Source organism: Sebastes umbrosus, chromosome 9 (assembly GCF_015220745.1).
Source record: "Sebastes umbrosus isolate fSebUmb1 chromosome 9, fSebUmb1.pri, whole genome shotgun sequence".
Taxonomy (NCBI): domain Eukaryota; kingdom Metazoa; phylum Chordata; class Actinopteri; order Perciformes; family Sebastidae; genus Sebastes; species Sebastes umbrosus.
In genome coordinates this window covers 14,639,919-14,665,960 of record NC_051277.1, presented here as the reverse complement: position 1 = coordinate 14,665,960, position 26,042 = coordinate 14,639,919, and the positions used below count along the sequence as shown (strand labels likewise).

Below are 26,042 nucleotides of genomic sequence, written 5' to 3'. Positions count from 1 at the left end.
CTAGCTTATGATTTGACTGACCAATGTTGACTTTAAGAGATGTCCTCATTTCATTACATTTCCAAGCAGTAGTCATGCCATAACAGTGAGCTTTTTATAACTGATAATCATCTACTTCAGTCTGAGTCAGAAGAAGTGAGTCTGTGACTTATTATGTGCATCTATTAGCCTTTGCAGTAATGGTTTATGTGTCTGCCTTTCCTGTAGGAGTTCTCAGAAAAAGAACATACAGTACATGTAAAAGTCTATAGTCAATATATGAGCTATAGTGCACCATGTGTATAGAGAGAGTGCCAGTGGTAAATCCATTATGGTGAATCATCGAGCTCAATATCCATGTTGAGCCATGTTAGCTCTTCAGCTGACTCAACGTGCTGTCAGGTCAATACAGACGCATATTGATGGATTAACATTTCTCACTCTCGTATAAACCATAATGATGAGTTAAACCATTGAGTTTTGTGTCAGGGTTTGAAACCTTGGTTTGCTACGGCTAAAACATCCATGACATGCTTTGAAGAATGAAGAACTTAATGGATATAGCAGGTGCTTCATATACATTTGCTGAAAGTCACTTTGAAGCATGATTCTCTGCAGTTTCACTGACATGTATAGGTCTAATTATTGTGAAGTAAGATCTAAAAAAAACATATTAAGCCAGTTGCTGTGCAGCCACATTGTTCATTTTGTCAAAGATACCAAACACATCAGGCTTCAGAGTTCTGGAGAAAATGTGTATAAAATGATGAACAAGACATCTAGAGGGTTTCCATTAGATGGAATGGTGCAGCCATAAAAAAAAAACATGCAGTCTTGGGGTTGAATATTCCACTTACAATATAAACATTTTACAGCTCCAATGAAGAGCTGGGAGAGAGTATGTGATGCTGCCAGACGGTGTGAATTTAACAACTTTACAGCTACTTAAGGGGAAATTAAAGGGGTTGGTTGTGTTTACACTGTGCGTCAATATCAGGAACATAATGACTTCCATTACTCTTGGTATTTGGATATACTTAGGACTCTAAGCTCTGGCCTTAACTGGAGAATTACAACAATGCTAAGCATTCTCTCCAGTCTAACCAGTAGCTGACAGTAGTGTAACCAGCTGACCGACCCCATAAAGTAGTGCGTCGGCGATGTGAAAGCCAGTATTGGTCGTGTCTGTATACAATCAGCCAGGGCTCTACTACTGTACCTGCAGTGTGTGTGCGTGTAGGTGTGTGTGTGTGTGTGTGAGAGCATGTGCACTGCTGCCCACTCTCTATTCCTCTCTGTGGTATCCTGTGCAAGTGAAACTCATTAACAGGAAACTGTCAGCGGAGGGCGGAGGACAGGAGGGAGGGAAAGGAGCGGAGGAGAGGAGCAATGGATAGAAGGAAAGGCTGTGACATTTATGTTTAATATTTCAAGCAATGCTACCAACCTACTGTTGTGTTTATGCGTGTGTGTGTATTGTCTGCCCTATCACATAGGGAAACCTGCTGGTCGTAATTTGTCTCCTGCAACATTGGCTGTCTTTTGTCCCACTGTGTCTTCTTTCCTCCTCCATTCTGTCTTACTCATTCCTCTCTTCCCCTCTCTGGCACCAAAAGCCTTTAATATCACAGACAGCGAGACCTTAGATGAAGAAAATGTGTTTCTGTACGAGTCAAACTACAAAACAACCATTCTTGCAACCATTTAAATTTGATGACTGAGGAAAGCCCTGATGCGATTTTTCCCAGGAGACAGCTTACTGAATGCGAGAAATTTGTGTTGTTGTTGTCAATCATGGTCTTAAATCGCACCGTGCGACATGTCCATGACGACTTATTTAGTTGTGGTGACAAAAAAACAGGCTTCTTTAACATTCTGAAAATTTAAGACCAAAATCCCACAATGTGACGGATGCATGCAGCGTCCCACATTTACAAAGAATACAAGTTGAATACAACATGTAATGACAGAATACAGTGGTGAGCTAGCATATTTACCTTTCCGTCTGTAACGGCAAGATTTATGGGATAAAAATATGTATATACTGTATATATATAAAAAGAATATAAGCTAAATGTTTTAGAAATCCTTTTTTTTTTAATTCAAGTATCAAGTGAGCTCCATTATGAAAACTATGTTGATTTGATGTCAAAATTGGCCACCAGACTTATTATCCTTTAAATCCTTTAAATCCCTTTACATGTGAAGCCAGGTGGTACCAATCATGTCATGTTAGCTTGTCCGGAAGGAGGCTAAATAACGCTTCAAAGTAAGGCTAAATTCTGGCAAGGGACAACTGGCATAGCCATACTCCCTTGACTTCTGACCTCAAGATATGTGAATGAAAATGGGTTCTATGGGTACCCATGAGTCTCCCCTTTACAGACATGCCCACTTTATGGTAATCACATGCAGTTTGGGGCAGAAACATGCAGTTTGTTTGCATTATTTTCACCTATTCTAAAAATGGTGTATATAAATATCTCTGCCTATACTGCGATCCCAAAACAGTCTTGAAGTTACATAAATTGAGTATGACTGTAAAGTTGAGACTCTTGTGGATCCAATGAATTGAATTGTCACCTGTCTTTATTTATGTAAAGGAAAACATTTCCACCATAACTTGATGCAGAAAAGGCAGAAATTGGTGCATAAAAATTCACCAGAATGCAGGAAATGAAGTGTTTGATGCTCACAATATAACAATCCATTGCAGCACTGTGTCAATCTCACCCCCCTCCTCTTAATTCTCATTGAGTCATGAACTCCACATTTTTCTTCCACGCTTTGACTCGTTTTCTGCCTCTGTCTCTGGAGCTGTGGATGACCCTGTGCTTCCTCAACCATGGCCCTCTCTATCTTCCCCCCTCCCTAAGCCCTTACCCATGACTCCTCCTCTCTACTGCTCCCCCCCCTGCCTGCCATGTTTCACTCTGCATCCCTGATGAGCCACTTGCTCCCTCCTGCATAATGCATGAGCGTCCATTTGTTGGCAGGGGAGCTGGTGCAATGGTTAAGCAGTCAAAGTTCAGGTGGCTTATCTTGAAAACATAAGGAAAATAGGGTTTGATTTATTCTTTTTGCCTGGGCGCATTCCTAACGACGGCACTGTTGGAAGATACGCAGACAGAGACAGTTTTATTCTAGTCCACTTCTATCTGGGAAGACGTGCAGTAGAAATAAAAAGTCCCTCATTACCATCCCATTTTGTCAGTTCAAAAACATGTTTTCTTCAATCAAAACAAAGCCAGCGTCTTTGTTACTCGCTTGTATACTTGATGTAGACATGAATTTCAGCTGGTTTGTAGAAACAAAAGGACACATTTATGGAATAAATGACGCAGCGTGTTTATTGGCTTCAGACTGAAGTCTGTGGACAGGCTTGCTGCCTGAGCTAGTTTAATGCTTCACACGCCCGCCAGCTACTATGCAACCATAGCCTATAGGCTTATGTTTACATTGTATAGCCAAAGCTAATTGTATAATATTATCAGAACTGGACTAATTACCAGGCAGCAGAGACAAAACTCAGAGTTATATTTTATTATTTTCTACATTTTATATTTTTCTACAATATTTTATTAAATGTTAAAGGTGACAATTTTGATATCCAGAGCATTAATATAACTATTAACTATTTAAAGATATAATGGCGTAATGTCTACCTAAGCAGAGAACGAAGTCTCTCTTCCTCTGTGTGTGTTGTAATCCCAGTTTCCAGTTTCTCCTCGCTTTGTTGCCGGCTGCACGTGCTTATAGTGCATGTAAGTGCATGTGAGCGTGCTACACTTGCTCGCTCACGGACGCTGCTCTGCACTGCTCTCATACGGCGGTTACCGCTGATAACGCTGTCCCGGCTGACGGCGTCATCGCGGAAGCGTAGCAACCGCCCTCCGGTTCCCCCTCAGGTAAACACTGTTATCTCTGTCAGCACTTTTGCCAGTGTTAGCACCGTTAGCTACAAGCCGCTGGCTCGCCATCTCACTGTCGCCATGTTGAGAGCTGTTGAGAGGCAATAGAAATGCTCTCAATCCCGTATTTAGCAGCTTTAATGTTAATATTCACTTATCCTTAGATTCCATAGAAAATACTCTATTCAATAAATGTTTGTTTATACCTCATTCTGTTCTGTATAGTTCTTCTTAGACCGACAGAGGGAGTGAGCTGTATTAAAGGAGAAATGATTGTAGTGGTGTGACTGTGTGGAAATGGCAAATGGTTTACATGGCTCATGGGTCAGGATCGGTTCAGTCGGCATCAGTTGCAGGCCACATGACCTGAGAAATTTACTGATCTAAACTAACTATTAGCTAATGTTGGCGTGAAATATATGTCACTGACTCTCTCTCACTTTACATTTTTGTGTCTAGTAGGAGAAAGAGAGTGTTGATATGAGTAAAGCACACATAACTGTGTGATTTGTTGACTTGTCTTGTGGAAAAGTGTCTCATTTTAGTACAGTGCCTTTATTACCAGTACTTTATATTATTGACGGTTTGGAGTTTGTTTAGCTTGTTAGAAGATCTAAATGTTTTTATGACCAATTAAATACTTTCTTAATCCTTAAATTTGCTCAACCACCTTTGTTGCTCTTTTGCCAAATCGCTTCGGTATTTTCATTTTCCTTAGGTTAGAATTTAATTTCCATGAGCTGTTATGCAAATAAAAGTTGAGCTGCAGTGAACATACACACATTTGTATGCAGCGCCGAGTTGGACTGTGTTTCTGTTTCAAGCAGGGTCAACTTTGTTGTGAGCCTGCAGCTGCCTCGTGTTGTCGGCTACATCCGAGTATTCTGGTCAGGACTAAAGTGAATATTGGGGGGTCCTGCTGGAACAGTGGTAGAAGCAGCAGCAGTAAAACTAAATATCTTATTAACAGATATAAATCTGGTAACACCAGCATGCAGGGTTGAGACTGCGGTGCATGATAGGTGCAATTACAGTGATTTTTCTTTAATGTCTCGGTATTATGCAGTCAATACATTTGTAAGTTGAGTGAATCTGAGGACGCTTTTTCCTGTGTAAGTGTTCTTACAGCAATAGACACAGTTTTAGTTGATAATTATAGTCCTTCACAATTTTTAAATGATGTGACTAATTACTTTACCTCGCTCACCTTTCGCATCAAAACCGCTGACCTCAATCTTCTGTGGTCTCGGTAGTGAAAAGAAGAAACACTGATAATTTGCAACTTAACTGTTGGAGAGTTTATTTAAAGGCTGGAGAACGGCAGTTTAAAAAGCTCTGTGTAATTGCTTTTTATACAGTATAGTGAAGTCTATCAGATAACACTGCTCATATTGTGGTATGTGTATATTGCTGAGCTGGCCGGTTCAAACCAGTTCTGCTATTGTGGCCTGAGCGAGCCTATTATTGGTGGATTTATGTTGTGCAAGGTGTTTGTATTGAGGTAAAGGTACAGTAAGCATTGGTATCTGAGGGTCAGTGTGTAACATGAGTATGAATTTGATCTACGTAGAGGAGGTATGTCTGCTGATATCATGAGTCTGTGATGATGATGAAATACAACATAGACAATCCATATAACAGAAATAAATACATATATTACATTGCCAAACAGATAGAGCCAGAGCAACAAAACTTCCTCTCCACGCCAAATAGATAGAGCCACAGCAATACGACCTCCTCTCCACGCCAAACAGATAGAGCCAGAGCAACACGACCTCCTCTCCATGCAAATAGATAGAGCCAGAGCAACACGACCTCCTCTCCATGCCAAATAGATAGAGTCAGAGCAACACAACCTCCTCTCCATGCCAAATAGATAAAGCCAGAGCAACACAACCTCCTCTCCACGCCCAATAGATAAAGCCAGAGCAACACAACCTCCTCTCCACGCCCAATAGATAAAGCCAGAGCAACACAACCTCCTCTCCACATCAAATAGATAGAGCCAGAGCAACACAACCTCCTCTCCATGTCAAATAGATAGAGCCAGAGCAACACAACCTCCTCTCCACGCCAAATATATAGAGCCAGAGCAACACAACCTCCTCTCCACTATGGAACCTAGAGAGAGAACCAGATTTTTGTTTTTAATTCACAGTTGCTTGGTAATGTAAACGTATGTTTCCCATGCCATAAGCCCCCTTGGACTGAAGTAAATTGATAGAGAGGCTAAATCTGGTCCCCACTGGGCTTATTTGAAGCCTCCACCTAGATAGTGTTCATCAAATTTCATAATCTTATAGAGAACACAATATTAATATACAGAAATGGTATGACTACATAATATTGATGACAAACAAACAGATCTCAGGCAAGTGGTGTCGACACTGACCCACAACTCACTCGACTAAACCTCAGTCCCGACCAAAATGTGTCTGTTGTACAGAAAGCACAGAACGTTGGCGTTGAATGCCTGCTCAGATTAGACTGTTTACCTAATCTTTAATCAGATTTGTATTTATTCTAATCTTAATTTTGCCAAATACCCAGCCATTGTGTTAGTTGTCTTGTTGTATAATCTCCTCTCCTCTCCTCCCCCTGTGTCTCTTATCAGAATCTCTCTCTGCAAACAGTGACAGAAAAGCTGTCATTGCCGTTCAGACAGACCCACTTTAATCCTCAGGAGGAGGGAAACTTGTTTTCACTCTTCTGAGCCTGTTGTTTGTTTCTCCTAAAAGAGTCTTTTCTTGTCCCTGTCCTCCTTCCCTTCCCTTTCTATCATTTCCTACTGAAATCCTGTCTTCCGCCCTGCTTGCACGCTGTCAGGTTTGCAGAAATGCACTAAATCTTATTTGCGAGGGACATCGGATGTGTGCTGCATATTTCCTCATATATTTGTTTAAATGCATGTCTGTTCGCTGTCTGGCGGACCTGGTGGCAGGTAGAAAATCTTGGCGAGCTGCAAACCACAACGTTTGCGTGGTTGCATTGTGGCTGTGTGTGTCAGAGCGTGTGGCCTGTCTCCGCTCGGTCTCATGGTGACAATTAAATGCTGTCATCTTTTATCATTAGCATTCACTTTTCACAAGACGACAGCCTCTCCGGGGCTGCCAGTCACCGACCCCCGCTGTCTCTCCTTATCAAGGACTGTGTGTGCAGCAGTTTTTTTAGTTACTATGTGTTTTTCTGTCAGCCTCAGTGACACTATTATTTTCATTTCAAAGCTGGTCGGTGCGGTAGCTTGTATTACATGTTTTCCCCTTTTCCATTTACGGAGGAGAAGGGTTTTGCTGAGCTTGCACGTTCTTTTTTCAGCCCCTCTTTCTGACTCACGGTGAAAACATTCACACCTGGGAGCTTCCCACTGCATCCATATTAACTCTTCTGTCTATGTTTGCACCCTGGTGTGTGTGTATGTGTGTGTCCTGATTGCCTGGTTGCATAGCTGAGGGGGAGGGGTGCAGTTTTAGAGAAGCCTGGAGTCACCTTCACCTTCTCTCTCATACATATATATACACACTCATAAACCCTGCAGACACACAGTATTCCCGTCAATTAAGCGAAGACTTGGGCGAACACCTGTCATTCTTTTCTTATCTCTCCTTTGCTCTGACCTACATTTCTCTTTCTCCTCTTAAGCTGCCTCTACACCTTCTCTTCATACCGTTTATCACCTCCACTCTCTCCTGGCTCTTCCCTCTCTCGTTTTATATTCCACCAATTCCCGATGAAACAGTGCCCTTCAAAATAAAACCTTCTCACTATTCCTTTCATCCCTCTTCTTCTTCCTCCTGCATATTTCTTCTTACTGTGAGCCATTGATTTCAATGCTGATCCTAATCTCCGCACTGAAGGAGAGTTCTCTTTGTCATGTCGTACCCCTTTAAACTGACTCGTGGAAAATTTTCACATCTCTCTCTCCAACTGCTGTCTCTGCATGTGTGCGAATGCTCACCCAAACACACACAGCTTCCCAACCACCCCGAGGCTCTAGGAGAGATCGATCAGTAAATTTACAGGGCCTAGTAACCCTGATTGGAGCCTTGATATAATCAATACGAGTGTGAGGACACACAAAGACACACACAGACACACATATGCAAGCACACACACACACGTTGGAGGACAATTCGGTCACAGGCCAGACAGAGGTCACTGCACCCTATGACTAGGATAAATAGGTTTTGTGTGTTTGTGTGTGTGTGTGTGTGTGTGTTGGAGGGTAGAACAGAGAGACAGACAAAGCAGGGGAGCTAGAGGATTGCCAGTGTAATTTTGGCCGACGATAAAAAAGAGGAAATGGAAAAAACAGAGAGACGTAGGAGAAGAGAGGAAGAGGAGGAGCTTTCATGTGAAGCCCATCAACACTGTGGGCAGAACAGATGGACAGACGGAGGATGGCAGGATGGGAGAAATGTGGAATCCATCATCAATAAAACATGTGTGTTTGTGTGTGTGTCAGTCAGCTTTGTCGTGGGAGCCCCTCCAAACTCCCTTCTCTCTCTCTCTTTCTCTGTGGGGATCGTCTTTCTGTCGGTCGATTTGGCGCTGATATGAAGTGTTCCCGCTAAGCCGCTGATTCTTTTGAAGAGATGCTGTCTGATTTGCTGCTAACTTTTAAAGATTTAGACAAGACAGATAAACCACCCTCAGACTGCTGGGAAAAAACCCGATATATACTACCACTAGTTCTATATTTTCGTTTTGTCTTACTTTGAGCTATATTCTATTAGAAGGCTGATTTTTTTTTTAACACATACCATTGTTATCACTACACTGAAGTGTAGAAAATCCTCTTTCTATTTCTAGAAGAGGGATTGCATTGGATCACCTATCCTGCACAGTACCTTACATTTAAAGTATAGGTGATATGATGATATATACTATGAGTATTATGAATATGTCTACCATCAGAGATTTTACCATGCTGTTTATACTGAGGTAGATACCTGTTTAATATCTCTGGACATGTTGCATCATTGCGGACAATGTTTCAAACAATAAACAGGAATGTTTTATAGCAATATTGGCCTTTTAGCCATACCAGTAGTGTGAATCCACTGTAGGGATGGTCGGCCGGACTGTTGGTCCACTACTTAAACTATTTTAACCAGGGATGGTGGGTCATTATATGCTTGTTACATGCATAGTGTCCTTTCAAAATAAACTTCACACAGGCCACGAACAGTGGTCTCCTGTTTGAGAGTCCGTGTCCTGTGTTTGTTTTACCCACACCTCCTCCCCACCCTTAGCGATCTCTCATGCTCTTAATACTACATCACTTTACCTGAACGTCGGACAACGCTGCGGGTGGGTTTATATTGGTGTTAGTTGAAGGCCCAGTGCGTCACATACGGTCACTAAAGGGTGCCTCCGTACTTCGGTATCAGATGCCGAGGGGCGCTTACGAAGCAGCGGTACTTGACGAGTTGGGAGTGAAACCGGGTTGTCTATCTTTATCTTATGCTGCTGAGTTAGTTTGACATCCTTGATATATCATCCAAAGGCATATTGTAGACCCTTCTTTTCTCTGAAATCGCTTTTTTGTTTTTCCAAAAATTAGGTCACATTTCTTTAGGGATTGCAGCTAGTGACAGTGAGGGCTCCATGATACTCTGACAGCTTGACGGGGTAGCAGTGGGGGGGCGGGATTTAGCGAAAGGGTCAATTGAATTTTATTACCCTGCATGCAGTAGTGATCCATATGGCTTCAAGCTGTCTTCGCTATAATTTCCCCATGTTTCATTTTCATGGATGTCTGCAGTCGTTGTTAGAAAATCTACATAATACTAATGACAGGCAGCCAGCTTTCTGTCAACATACGTCTGTAATATTGTGGGTTTTAACTCGCTTCTGTAACAGCTGGTTTTGATGGAAGGGGAGGATATCAAAGTGTGTGAGTGTGTGTGTGTGTGTATGTGTGTGTGAAAACCTGCGTGTAATAGTATCATGCATAATAGTTTGTTTTGATCATCACGTCTGTGTGTCAGAGTGAAAATATAGGCATATATTCTATATGCCAGAATAGTTTTTTCCGTCTTTGTGTGTTTCTGTTGCCAGTGCCATTAATGAATCTGTCAACCCCACTGTGCGCTGCTTCTAGTGTATGATCAGATATTTGTTCCTCTGGGTTTGGCTCCCATCTCGCCATATGCCATTGTTTGATTTGTCTTTTTGTAATCTGTTATATAAGTTGAATCTATGAGTGGAGATGAGTCATGGCAGCCTTATATGCCTGCTTGTTACTCTGCCAAATAGGAAGTCCCTGTTGGCACAGTGACAGTATTGTTGTGTTGGGAGTGTGTGGTCTTTGCCTTGGAAGATGACCCTGGAATATATTTTTACACAGCAATGAAGATAAACTCTGTAATTAGGATGTTCTATGTCCTTTTTTTAGGAAAAGCTCAAATTGGGTATGTACAACAGAGTATTAGGGCCACATTGAGGGGAAATCAATTTGAGATTTTGAGAATAAAGTCATAATATTACGAGAAAAAAAAATGTAATTAAACGAGTATAAAGTCAAACTATTTCAAGAAAAAAAAAGTTGTAATATTATGAGAAAAAAGTCATAACTTTAGGAGAAAAAAAGTAATTTCCTCCTCCACGAAAGAGGCAATTTCCTCCAGGTCTGTGTGTTTCTTTCTTTGGAATAAACGCAGTTTCTTGCACAATCTTTTCAAGGTCCTGAAGCATTTAGTTATTTGTGAAACCTATACTAAAGTATAATTTCACAAAATGCTTAACGTTCCTCATTTTCACACAGGCGGCACGCTGCTCTATTTCCCCTCTATAATAACACGTAAAATTACTATTTTATAATATTATGACTTTACAGTTCATCCTCCGGGGACCATTGAATGTCCGTACCAAATTTCTTGGCAGCGCATCCAATCCAATAAAAAACTACAATATCAACATGGTAGATAAGGGTTCATCAGTAGGAACATGAGACACAGATTTATCAGTGTTGTTGATTGTATTTTTCAACCATAATAATCATCTTTTATATCTTGTAATATGTAGCTGCCACACAACATGCTCTTCTTCTCGCTATCATGTAATGAGGTATATCCTGTGATTTATAAAGCAGCTTCATGCCTTGATGGATCGTATGTGTCTGCCTCCGCGTGTTCCCTGTAATCACAGTAGTTGTTGTTGAGATGATGGACGCAGTCCTTGCTTTGCCCGTCATGATAGCTGATGCAGATGATCATACAAACGGCATTCAAATTACAGATTGTTCTTGGGAGTAAATTGTTGGGCTACGTATTGTGTTTTGTAGGTAGCCTAATCAATTATGTAACGCAGCAGCAGTTTTTATTCACAAGCGAGGCGTCTTGCACAGATCGCATTTGAACGTAGCCTTCCCAACCCTGAGTGTCACAGTGTGAAATAAACCACGGGCAGTCTGTTTCTCTTTTTCTCACCTCCCCAGCCCTCCTTTCGATCAGTGTCAGCATCCTTCCTCTCCCTCCCTCTCTTCCTCTCACTCTCATGTTTATGGTCTCTAAAACCATGTCAGATTGAATTGGTCATTATCTAATTTTCCCCCTGAGGGCAGGGATACAGTTACTGTTTGTGTGTATGAGTGTGCGGGCGGGGGTTTGAGAGATGTCTTGTCTGCTTCAATAATTCAGGAGGTGTCTGCTACGGCAGCTCATGTGATGCTCCTGGGAGAGCGAGAGAGACAGAGAGAGAGGGGAGGGGAGGCAGTGATTGACACAGAAATGTGGCAGATCTGTTCCTTGTAGCTTTTAGCGCCTTTCCATATTCCTCACCGCATCATTTTGTAGTTTTCTGCAGCGAAGTAACTCCCTGGCTGTGCACTCTTGTTTATGACACACAAACTCTTGCGAATTGTAGGTAATGGCAACGAATAGTCGAAGCCTGAGGGGTTGAATGAATACTGCATGTAAAGTCATGGACTCTGCATGTGTGTGTGTGGACAGTTAAACCAATAGCCCTATGGGTAGTTAGACAGTGTTAATTTCTCCGAAGACTTCCTGGAAACCAAGTGAAACTGAACTGACTGCTCCTTCTTCTGACAGTCTTTTCTGTGAAAAGCTGTTTATATCATTTCATATCATACAACAACCTTGTTTCATACGTTTCTCTCTCTGTCTCCCCATGTATTGGGGCATATTGGGGGTGACCCCGGGGTAGAAGCATCAGTAGCCAATATGGGATCTAATTCAAGGTTAATGAATATAACTATAGACTGTAATGGTCCTCAAACTTAAATTGTAAGGAATGACTGGTTTGTAAGAAGATAGATCAATATTGTTAGATTATTTCTGTCCGTCCTAACTCCTTAATCACTATATTAGCATTGGAAAGACATTATTATGGTCTTGAATGGGACTCGATTTGCTCTGGACTCAGTCTTGACTTGGTCTCAGCAGCCTTTGGACTTGGTCTTGACTCAGACTCGACTGGACCTGGTTTTGGACTTGACTGCCCTGGTCTTATATAGGCACAGTGGTATTTTGTGTTAAATGCTAACACATCTTAGTCTACCGTGTTAGTGTGCTAACATTTTCAAAGTAGCACTAAACATGAACAATAACTGAGGCTGCTGGAATATCATTAGTTTTGCAAGTATTTGGTCATAAACCAAAAGTATTGGACAAATTTGACCTAATGTTGGCGCTAGAGGAAAAGTTAAGCGATCACCAAAATGATGAGAAATCATCCTGAGAGGGGGTTAGGGATGTTACAATACCAGAAATTTAGTGGATACCAGCAATACCACTGAAATTCCACAATTCACTATACCCAATTCGATACCACAGTCAAAAACAAAACAATAATCCCTTTGAGCTAGTTTTAGGAAGTTAAACAGGTCATAATTCCCTCTCTAATATCTATTTCATATTGCTGTGAAAACTTCAAACACCTGTATTTATTCAGGTTACATGTCAAAAACAAAATTTTACAATATTACATTTGAACACATCATGATAACATTATAATTTACCTTCGCTAATACTTTTCTACTAAATAGAGCTTGAACACATCACAATGAAACTCAATGCAACCTCCGTTAACTTTACCTGTTAGCTCTGCAGGATTGTGCAGCACACCTGCTGCTAACAGCTAACGTTAACTAGCTTTCCTCCTGCCAATTTCAACGGCAAAAATTAGTGTACGTTGATAGTTTGTTTACAGCGTCCTTTAGGATATTAGATGCTGTTAGTCTCGAACCCTGACGGTACTTACTGTAACTGCAGAACTGTAGAAAAACGAGTAGTGTCACGTTTTCAGAATTTTGGCATCGACTTGGCACCGAAATATCGGTTCTTGTGACATCGCTAGAGGGGGGCATGAATGACCATACCAGATTTCATGGTTATCCTTCCATTGTTGTTCACATATTATAGTCTGGACCAAAGTGGTTGACCGACTAAACAACCGACCAACATTGCCATCCATAGCTTCATACCCCTAGCATGGCTAAAAACAAAATGCCACAAAAATATATATCTGAATTACATAAAATATCCTCCTGTGTAATGCATGTCCTCTCAGGGTGGTATAGGGTAGAAATTAATAGTTGCACTCCTCAGCTGTAATCCATGCAGGAATCACATTTCAACACCATGTTGTTGCTGTGCACTGTTAATGGAGAAGAATCCCGTTTATTGTTGGTCTCTATGTTGTGTGGTGTGCTTCTGCTGTCAGAGTGGGGTGAGTGAGTTATTTCAGCTCTGTGTCAGAAATGAAAAGTTCAAGTGGATATAAACAGCCTCGGACACAGTGCTCTACTTTAACCCCCTCAGATAGCCTGGATGGACTGCTGCAGATCTGGCTGATGGTGGTGGTGTTGAAGTCAGTTTTAGCGCATCACTGCCAACTTCACACCCGTTTTCTCTGGCACTACTGTAAGCAACCGCTCTCCAGTCAGATGTCATAGTGTTGTCAGAGTAACAGCTGGCTGGACGTCCTGTTTCAGGCTGACTTTCAAATCCAGAGAGACACGTGTAACCAAATTTAAGCCAGATGGTGTTTTTATCCCTTGTATCCTATTTAAACTTTTTTGATTTTGAACACATAGAGGGGTTTGAAGGAGAAACTCTAGTTTAAAAGTCATTTGGGGATTTTCAATTTTTAATAGTATTTGTAGTGAGAGAGGAGTAGTTATAGATGACTGCGTACCTGGCTGGATAAAATGGAACAAAGTACTGCTTTGAATTGAACTGAAATATCACAGTTACTTATCAGACAAAACATAATCTTCACTGCTACAGGAGCAGAGTTTTTTCTTCTGATCAGATGAGCCCTGCTGGGATGTTGACTTATGAATTTCACACACTCTTTGAAACCATTACATCTACACCACATTTGTGTAGGTTTGTTGATGCAAAACAAGATTATTTTCATGTTAATGCACCAAAAATGATATGGTCATTAAATCATACGGACTTAAAGCAAAGTAATTAAACAGGACAGGGCTGTCGACCGGCCTATGAATATGGTAATTAGAATTGACAACTCTTGGCAACTACACAAACAAGATGCGCCCTGTCTGTAATGTGCTGTATGTGCTTTGAGTTTCTAATGTGTCATCATGGGACGCTGTGAGGTGCACGGATGGCGCCGTCATTTAAATGAGCTGCCTGTAAATGATGCAAACAACACTCACAGAAACACAAACAATCTTTGGCTCGTGCTGCAGACGTGGACTATACTGTTCCTGAAGGCTTGTCTTTCATTACCGTCCAATCTTTCAGTGCTATCTTGAGGGTAGAAAATACTTGATGCTGTACTTGGCATGCAGGTTTCTGTTTTGTTCAATTAATATCCCAGAAGACTCTCGGCCAACTCAATCTCCATGTGCTGTCGTCCAAAACAAAATGAAATTAACGGCACGTATTTAAATTATATTCATGTGTAATGCTTCAGCAGAAAGATATCAAACTGAGAGCACTGATTGGTCACCGTGAGGCGAAAAAACAAAGTCTCATTTCAGTAAGACTACTGTGTTGGCACAGAGGGGTCCAGCTACAGAAGAATGACAACAAAATCTGACTTCTGTAACAATATAAGCTATAACTTCCTCTCAAAATCCATACAGACAGAATTCAGCTGATCCCATTAGGTATGCAAGCAGTATGTAAACACAGGTGCCAGACTGAGTAGTAGAACAGCTCCTTGTTCTAGTTTTTCTAGTTTTTTTTTGTGGTAAAAATCACTGAGGTCTGGTGCTTAGTGTCTTCAGTAATAGCTACGGCCACGCAGGTCGTGTTTTCTGATGACTGGAAACCCTCCCGCTTAATAACAACCAGAGCGACGGACTCTCCTCCCTCATTTTCTTGGCTCCCTCACCCCTCTCCTCCTCCTCTCTCTCTCCATCTCCCAGTCCTGTACGGCTGCGGTGATTCAAGCACGTTGCATGTGTTGACAACGGCTGTCCCGGTGATCGAGCAGTGGGCGGGGGAAAGACACGGGAAGAATAGTGAAGCCAAATGGCTAGTCATGTCTTCGGGGATGTAGAGAGGGAGATTGATTATGCAAATGTCAGGCTTCAATTGATGGGAGAGAGAGAGAGAGAGGGAGAGAGAGATGGAGTGAGATGGGTGTGTAAAGGAATATATTTATGCATATGCATGTTGAAGGGTGACACAAGAATTGTTTGACAGCTTTAATTAAACTCAGCTGAGTCAGCCTCTGAGCTGCGGCTTCAATCACATTTTAATGAGGCGCACACCCAGCAGCGCACATGGAATAAGGTCCGTCTCTTTAAACCTCCCCTCTTCTCTCTGTCTGCCTTTGGTTTGTGTGTGTGTGTGTGTACACTTCTAACTGTGAACGCACCAGCCTTTGGCATGTTCCCAGTGACTTCTTCATGGATTTTGAGTTGGTTAATAAGGTGAGCTGGGATGCTGCTGATCAATACTGGGAGCAGCTTCTTTTATCTGATACTGACAGATAAATACAATACTAGCAGACATTTTTACTGGTGCCTCTATGGGGATTCATTTAGGCAGAACCTTTCATTTGAACTGCATCAGACTGACTGATATAGTATATTCACAGGCAGAATAAGCTTATTGCTTGTTGGAAGTTAGACAAAGAAAGGCAAAGTTAGCGACTAGCTGGTGAACGTAGCGGAGCATTTAGCTGCTTAAGAGAAGACTAATAACACTAGTAGAGCTACAGGAGAACAAATATTAGATATTTGCCAGGTGAAAGTGAATGCAAATGTTGATCTGTATCTACTGGATGTGTAAATTCACCATATTAACTTAGAAGGCAGTAATACTTTACATCTGTGTTGTGCTTCTGCTGCCTCTAAGTGAGCAAAAAAATCAATTATTGCAGTTTTTAGGGATGTCTTCATAGCATAAACGCCCAGACACACCAAAGCGTCATCAATGAACTAGCGGCAACGAATGCCGACTGCTGCATCGCCTCATGTCACATGTGTTTTGGCCAAAAAAGTTGCACTTGTACACACCGCAAAGACTACAGCTAACGGCCAACTAACACGGACTTTCTGCGTCTGCGTGAGAGGAAATAAGACTCCACACCAGCAAGTGGCGGTAGTTTGTATTCATCATTCAAAAAGGGAAACCGGAAGACCGAGGACGGCGGATATACAAGCCGTTGTTATCATACGTACATGAAACAAAGCGGCGTTTGCCGACCATTTTCACCCCACTCTCATTCACCCCTTAGCTTCATTCCAGATGGACATGTTGTTGTGAAAATATCCGTGTGTTGGAGTGATCAGATGAGATGAAGATGGAAATGAGAAGAGCCTTCAAACCACAAAAACTAGGGCGACAGGTGCTCACCGATGGCCCCGACCTTGGTGGTGGTGTGTTGGGGCCTTAATGGAAGAGTAATGGATAGATTACAGCAAATATTGACTCTTTCACTATACATACTGTAAGGGGCTCTGGGTGTTGTGTTAAGGCACAATTGTAAAAATCTGAACCTATCCTTTAATGTTATTTAAAGTAATTAATATTTATTGTGTGTATAACTTTTTAGTGGTTCTTTATCATCATTTAATTTCCAGTCAAGTTTACTGTTATCCTATATTTACTGTAATTGTGCACTTTGGTCATAAAGTTAATTGTTAAACTGTAAAATTTGAGGGATCCTTGCCAAAACATCTTGTTTATGTTTTGTGATTATGTTAAAAGCAAACATTAGCCAATTTATCTTTAACTTTTATATATAGGTATTGGAAATGGCCCCAGAAATCCAATGTTGATAGGGCTTTAATGTGAACACAAGGGATTAAGGGCGCACACACACACACACACACACACACACACAGTTGCATTAATAAACCTAATACGCACTATAATCAGGCTGACATTTAATAAACTCTAAGTGGTCTGTTTAATGATCTTTAGTTGATTGCATTTTAAGTAATCAACAACACTGTAAACTACTTGCATTCACAGTGATATTCTTCCAGCCTGGTGCACACACACACACACACACACACACACACACACACACACACACACACACACACACACACACACACACATACACACACACGCTCAAATAAAGTGTTCATGACCCTCTTACTTGTGCTTTTACTTTTATCACTGCAACTTTTCATGGTGAGAGCTTTGACATTTAGATGGAAACAGCCAACACCATCCCACTCTGACTTTCTCTGTCTGGCTTCTCAGGAAGAGAGAGTGGGTTGAGAGAGTTTTTTGCGGCTCACTTCCAGCGAATGTACTTTTTTATTATAATGTGTGCCTGTATTTGTGTGTAGTATGTGTGTGTGTGTACCCATATGGAACCCGGCATGGTATTTGCCAGAGATGAAATATCTGTCAGCTGAGCTTCACTTGTTCACTTCGTGGGACACAGTAACTGCATTACCTCGCCCTGACGACTGTAGCACGACCTGGGGGGATTATAGTTTTGTGAGCTGGTTTGACTGGACCATAGTAACATTTTCCATATAATGACGATTGGTTGTTCTGCTACAAAAACAAGAGGGTAATAGATTATTGTCACCTGTTCAAACCCAGCCAATCTGATATTGGCACTTGCTAAAGCTGCATTTATGCTCGATGCAAGGGAGCGTCTGATTTCACCCATTGATAGAACCAACACAGTGCTAGACTGATGAATATAATCGGGTTGTATCCAGTGGGCTACCTCCGGGTCTGAGAAGTGAAGCAAAGGCTGAAGTGCCTTAAACTTGCACTCTGTCTAACAGCCAGCAGGGGGCGACTCCTCTGGTTGCAAAAAGAAGTCTGATTGTATAGAAGTCTACGAGAAAATGAGCCTACTTATCACTTGATTTATTACGTCAGTAAACATTGTAAACATGAGTTTATGGTCTCAATCACTAATTTCAGGTCTTCTTCAATACAACATGATGCTCATTTAGTAATTAGAGTCAAATAGACCATAAAGCAGGGTATGCTTTAGGGCGTGGCTACCTCGTGATTGACAGGTCGCTACCACAGCGTTGTCCGGTCTTGGAGTTGTCCGTGTTTTCATCTTAGAACTTTAAACCTTTCACAGTGTGTTCTCAGTTCATGAAAGGTAATTATAAACTTTTTGGTCGCCTGAAAATGTCTTATTCATCATTCGGTTGTACTTAGGAGACCTTCATCGTCATAATCATGGTCGTCATAGTTACTACAGCCACTAGAGGGCCTTATCACTTGAGCATAAACATATGTGGTTTTCGGGCACTGGCACTTACAAATCAATATTTGTGCCTCAGATTCAAAAGCTGTTCAAAAGTCGGTAGCTTAACTGACTGCTCTGTGTGTGTGGGTGTGTTTGTCTGTGTGTCTTATTCACTTTTCATACACCTCTGCCGTCCTGGTTTAACAAGGACACTCAGCGAGGGAGCGAGGAAGGGTCAGAATATCCAGACTGCGATATTCCTGACTCAGATTTTAAAGCTGGCCTAGTTTCAAAGTTTTGCAGCGAAGGTCAAAGTAAACGTCAACATCTTGTGAAGGTGTGGGTGCTACAGTATACTGTAGATGTGTGCTTATGTGTGTGGAATGTGTACTTTTCCCGGACTGCTGATGTTTCCAAAAGAAGCAAAGGAAATCTCAGCGTGTGGTCTGATTACTGACAACTTTTGCAACAACTTCTTCCAGGGCACACTCACACATTTGATCACAGCCCTATAAATAATGGTGTGTTATATGTGTATGTGCAACCCTATGCCCAGCAAAATTACGTTCCCATTCAACTAAACTGCATTCTCAATTACGTTTCAGGGGAAACATATTTTCTCCCGGATTACGGACGAAGTTTTAAACATGTGGTTAACATTGTAAATTAAAAAAAACAAACATAACAGCACTACTTAGTTAGGTTTATTAAAAACATCAAAGTTTGGCTTAAAATACAGACTACCGTCCACAGTCTGGTGTTTGTTTGTCCCATCCACCACAACTTCCAACCGCCCGTATAGTGGACTTTCTCACTTGTTATATTCATTATTATACCACATAACTTTCAATAACATTATTATTAGGGCTGTCAATCGATTGAAATATTTAATTGTGATTAATCGCATGATTTTTCATAGTTAATCGCGATTAATTGCAAATTAATCACACATTTTTTATCTGTTCAAAATGTACCTTAAAGGGAGATTTGTCAAGTATTTAATACTCTTATCAACATCGGAGTGGACAAAATTGATGCTTTATGCAAATGTATGTACATATTAATTAATGGAAATCAATTAACAACACAAAACAATGACAAATATCGTCCAGAAACCCTCACAGGTACTGCATTTAGCATACAAAATATGCTCATATTATAACATGGCAAACTCAAGCCCAATAGGCAACAACAGCTGTCAGTGTGTTAGTGTGCTGACTTGACTATGACTTGCCCCAAACTACATGTGATTATCATAAAGTGGACATGTCTGTAAAGGGCAGACTTGTGGGTACCCATAGAACCCAGTTTTATTCTCATATCTTGAGGTCAAAGGTCAAGGGACCCCTTTGAAAATGACCATGCCAGTTTTTCCTCGACAAAAATTATCGCAAGTTTGGAGCGTTATTTAACCTCCATCCTGACAAGCTAGTATGACATGGTTGGTACCAATGGATTCCTTAGGTTTTCTATACATGTCATGATGATACAGCCTAAAAATCGCATGTTGCGTTAATGCATTAAAGAAATTAGAGAATTACTTTGACAGCCCTAGTTATTATTCCATTTAACTTTCATTAACGGTTGCTCGATATACTACGTCCCCTGCTCCGCACGTCGTTTGTTGTACTACATCACTTGCAGCGGCCGTCCGAGGCCTTACAAACGTATTTGTGATACGGAAAATACAAACGTTATCTGCGACAAAATACGTTTCGTTCCAAACGTAATTGAGAATGCAGTTTGATGTATGGGAACATAATTTTTAGGAGCCAGGCCTCGTGTGCTCGACAAACACCTACAGAATGTCAGTTTGCCACCTAACATATTATTTTGCTGTTTTGCTTTCATGTCTTACCTGATCCCTTCTTTTCACTGATGCTACAACAGGTAAGTCTGTATTTTCATTCATTATGTTGTTGGCCTAAACATAGTGTATGAATTTTAACAAGTGGGTGTGTGTGTGTGTGTGTGTGTGTGTGTGGGTGCATATTTTCTGTGTAATTGTGACTGCAGGGATTTGTGCCGTTTCTTTTAACCTGCACACAAACACATCTACACACACACATAGAGATCTGTGCCGCTGGCGTGATGATTTGTCGACTTTGAGTGTGTAAGTGTGTGTTTGTATGTGTTTTAGCTGGTACAGCCTTGGTTGCTACAGTACCGGCCTCCAGGCTTGAGTGTGGCAGCGGAGATTTGTAGCTCGGTGCTCTGCTCTCCCCTGAGTCTCCACACACACACAGTACAGTTTGATTTTACTGCAGACACTGAAAACTCTGTGGCCTCTAGTTTGACTGCGGTTAACTGGTGCAATCAGCCGATAACACCAGTGCGTTGTCATGATGAAATCCCCCACTAGTGTTACCCGTTACCACTGCACTCGGTGTGGCAATCCTGATATGGGGGTAATGAATGTCCAAGTGACAGTGTTCAACTCTGACGTGTGGTTAACCACCTGCCAACTGGCAAACAGATCCTCACCCTCGGAGAAGCTCAGGACACGACAACTGAAAAGTCGGCAGGATACACTGGTATATAAATAAAATATTCCTTATAATATTATAGTGGTACATGTACTGTGACCATAGACTGTAGATAAGAAGTGGATGTAGTCACTGTGACATCACCCATTTGTTTGTGGACTACTGTAATGAAGCTTCAAGTTCAGCATTTTTGTCTCTCCCCATCTTGGTTTTTGCAACCAGAACTGACACGAGAGGGTGGAGCTAAGTACAACCGAACGTTGAATAAGACATTTTTAGGCGACGAAAAAGGTTATTATTAACTTTCATGAACTGAAAACACACTGTGAAAGGGTTACAGTTTTAAGACGAAAACATGTACAACTCCCAGACCGGACAACGGCATGGTAGCGACCTGTCAATCACAAGGTAGCCACGCCCTAAAGCATCCCCTGCTTTATGGTCTATTGGACTCTAAATGGGATCATAATTTACTAAATGAACATCATGCAGTATTGAAGAAGACTTGAAACTAGTGATTCAGACCATAAACTCATGTTTACAATGTTTACTGAGGTGATAAATCAAGTGAGAAGTAGGCTCATTTTCTCATAGACTTCTATACAATCAAACTTATTTTTGCAACCAGAGGAGTCGCCCCCTGCTGGCTATTAGACAGAATGTAAGTACTTCCTCATTGGCTTCACTTTTCAGACCCCAGAGTTGCCCACTCACTGTGACACATGTGATGAAGAAAACATCAATAACTTACTGGCTACAATGTAAAGTATGTTGCGTAAGATCATTTCAAATATGATTATGGTCACTGTAGAGTCACTGAACCCCGTCCTGTAGTCCGTGTAGGATTTTGAACAGGGTATGAAATGATAAAACTAAGTAGCGCTTTAGAATTTTTATTTCTTAAGGGTTTTATGTTTCTTGTAGCAATTCCCCACCAGCACAATACCAAGGCCCTGGAACTCAATATGAACCAGCAGGCTGTAAAGTTTATTTATCAAGAGGAGCCTCTTTATTTTGCCTGTGTAAAAACCTCATCTTTATACCCTGGATGGATGCTATCCAAGTAATAGAAAGTCGCTATCAAGGCTGTGGGTGACTGATGGTGCATAAAATTATACTTCTCAGGCAGTCTTGCTGCACAGTACTACATGTCTCCTGCTGCATTCATGACACAGAGGTATAAAAATCTATCGCAGATTTCCCACTTAGTTATTATTTTGTATACTAGATTAAATAAACTTGGATAAATGAGGCACTTTAGCTCAGGCAGTAGAGTAGTTTGGTCACTGACAGTTAGGTTTGATCCTCACCTCCTGTTATCCACATGTCAAAGCATCATAAAACACTGAACCCAAAGTGCTCCTAATGTATGTGTATAGAAAAAAAAATGTTATTGCTGAAAAATAAAGTACTTTTGACAAAAGTGCCACATAAATGCAATGTAAATAGATAGACGGTTAGAGGTGTCTCACTCTGATTATGCTGTATGCTCAGGTAAATATGATTTGTTTACTCGGCTGCTTTGAAATCGCTTTATGTTTGGCTTTGAGAAAGGTTTATAGCTGGAACACAAACAAACTCATGCACCTCATTATTACCAGCTCCAACTTTTCACAAACATAATTTTACCTATACCGATGCTTTACTGTATGTCAACACTTGTTTGCTTTGCATAGTGGCGGACTCAGGCTGTCTGAGGGGCAGCGATGAATAAATAAAAAGGGCATCAGCGAGTTTTCTAGCATGTAGGGCAGCCTATATGGCAGGGCATCATGTGTTCTCCATTTTAAAGCCACATTAGAGGTCATTTCATCCCGTTTTCTCTACTGGCAGAGCACTCTAGTGGGCACTTTATGATGTTTTCTCCATTTAAGGGCACCCTAGAGGGCAATTTTGCTGAGTTTTTTTTCCTTTTTCGATTAGAGGCCAGTGCCTTTTGATACCATGCCTTTAAAGCTCATGTACATTTACTAAGTTGTGATGTTGCTTTTTAAACCACAAACAAATAGAAATGGTTGGAATGATGTACAGCATCTTTAGTCCAGTGTAGTAGAGAAAATCATGCTTTGCTTATGGTGCTCATATTGTGTTAATAACAGCGCATCAAACAGGCGTGTATATATCGTAGCTGTATGTATATATGTTATCCATCCCATGAGAATGTGCATCAAAGAATGAGTATATCTCCAACATAAATGAAGAGATAGTAGTGAAATATTAATGTGACTATATACTGTATACTCTACAGAGGAGTGGGAGAGATAGTAGTGAAGGAAACAGTAGGACATCTAGTAGAAGAGGCACCAAGCATTAGTTTTGAAAGTGACAGCTCCATTACTGCCATATCATCCATTAATATCCAGCCAGGTCATTAGTGTGAGAAATGAATCCAGGCGCTCGCAGAGACAAACAAACACAATGCTAATCTCCGTTCTCAAACAGAGTGTCAACAACACTGACGTAGGCGAGGGGAATGGAAAGCGAGCGGAGAGGTCAGGGTGGAGAGGGAAACATATGGAAGGAGACGGAGAGAAGATGACGAAGGACGAGAGATTGCATCAGACAAATGACAAGCTGACTGGGATGGCAATGGAAGTTGATATAAGAGATATCAAAACAGGGTAATGACAGTGAGAGGAAAGATGCTGAGAATAAAAGAGTGAATTGTCTGACTTGTGTTAGAGGACTTTATAACTCGCTGCTCGACGACCTATCTTAACTATTCGAGATCAATGCCTAACCTTAATCTCGCCATAGCATCCTCAGTTTGCTGGCTCCCTTCTAGCCACTACCGTCTCCGGGTGGTAACGTAATGTTTCATGACATAGATTACGACTATGTCAACATCGGCCTTGCAACGTTAGGTGCAAACGGTAGATGGCGTGTTGAGCCATTTTCAACCCATGAAATGCAAATTTTGTATACATTTGGTAGGAAACCTCAATATTAACTTCAGCATTGATGCATTTCATCATAGCACATTCATATAATTTAGTTTACAGCTCAAAAAAACCCTGCTTAAGTGTGCAGTCCCTCTTTGAGTTTGGATAATGACAGCTCCGTTATTTGCATCATCGTCTGTGAAGAGCCGGCTAAATCATTAGCGCTAGAAATGAGTCCTGCTGCACAGAGACAAACAAACACGGCGCTGACCTCGAGCCTCAAACAGAACGCCAATCAACTGCCACGCGTGTCAGTGATGAGCGGTAATTAAACTGTGAGAGGGGCAGGAAGAGAAAGAAGTGGTCTGTGGTCTGTCCTATGTGTCTCCGTGCTGCATCATTACCAAGCTGGAGTCAGCAAATCCCATTTGATGAATAAAAAGCCTGTTTCCTCCCTCTCTTTCTTCTTCTTAGCCTTTCTTTCACTTGTGTACTTTTTTTTCATCCATTCCTCTTTTTTGTGTCTGCCTGTCACTGCCTTTCTCTATAATATCATTCTCTTTTTTTTATATAATTGCTCTATTATCGGCCCTGCCATGCCTTACGCACTTCCCACAGGTCTTTTTCTCTCTCTGAAAAGGAGAGTCATAGAATGGTTAGAATGGTTTTGAAGTACAATAACAGATTTCCTGCTGGGGAACGGACAGTACTTCTACAAGTACAGATACTGAGTGCATACAGCTATAGGCTACGGCTATTTGTCTATGTGTGTGTGTGTACATGCCAGAGTAACGTGGTAACATAGCTCTAAACTAAGTCTGCAGATGTTGCTGACTTTATAAGATGAGATAAGACGATATGAAATTTTATTGATCCTCGGGGGGAAATTGGATCTTTTGTAGTATCTAAAGTAATATACTGTAGGATTGGATTTAACCACAGAGGTGAAATATAAAGCAATAAATACAACAATATAACACGAAAGCAAAATGGACTATGAAATAAAAATCATAGAGGAATGTAAACATATAGCAAATGTTTCAACACTTACAGCCAACTGCACTAGTGGGAATTTAGATCATACGTTTTGTTTGGGCGTACTGCTTGTTTTGTTTGTCCACAAAATTGCAATTTGTAAGCCTGTAGTTCTAATGTAAAAATTAATTTCCTGTCCTGATGCAAATGCAGCAGCACAACAGTAAGAGTGTTGGTTTGTCTAAAAGGCACAAGATGAATGTGGTTCGCTGATAGCTGCAGAGTAATTAGAGTCTCTGATTTGAAGATGTCATAATGCGGCAGGGAGTGTTTAGTTCTTCTGTAACCCAGAGACATAAAATGCTCTTTGACATTATCAGTTGTCGACAGAATATGTTGGGAAAGAAATTACAATGTGACGGTAACATTTGTGCCTTAGATAGAGTTTAGCTTGAATATATTACCAATTGTTCTATGGGTGTGTAGCTGGCAACGTATCCTCATACAACGGTTTCTATTATAACTTCTCAACCTCATTTTTTGTGGGGTTTTCCTACGAAAGTTCAGTAACACGTGACGCATGTGTCAATTTCCGCTCCTGTCTTTTCAAAATAAACTTCCATCTTCACAGGAAAGAACTTAGTTAGGTTTAGGAAAAGATTGAAGTTGGGTTACAATAAAACCGGAAGTGGCGTAACTTAAGTACAGAAGTTACGTTGCCAATAAATAAACGTTGACTTCTGGTTTCAAACAGGGTACGAACAACTATCTCATGGTTGAAAGTCTGGTGTTTTTTGACCCACGCATCCACCCCGACCTCCTCCCTATGGAACGTTTGTCGCTCTTTATACTTCCTGTTTCACAATTACGTGGATTACATACTGAACAGATTGATTTCGTAAGATATATATGCATTACTTTTTGTAGGTAGAGCTACGAACGGTGTATGAGAACAGCCTGTAGTTGGTAACACCATCATCTCCTGGCCTCAGCACTATACACAAACACACATGTAGTCACAGATACACACTCAGATGACTTCTCGCTCCGTGATTTTCTTGTCTCGAGGCAGCAGACTGGTAGCAAACTTGCAGCTGTGATGCTATGTCTTAGTACACACTTGTATACACACACCCATGCTGATACAGACACATATTTGCACGCACACAAACATGCACACACACACA

At 41.2% G+C, this 26,042-nt stretch overlaps 1 protein-coding gene across 1 annotated transcript in view; it reads left to right on the top strand.

Moving 5' to 3' along the window:
* Positions 1 to 26,042, top strand: part of spock1 (SPARC (osteonectin), cwcv and kazal like domains proteoglycan 1) — a 112,437-nt gene that overhangs the window by 1,185 nt on the left and 85,210 nt on the right.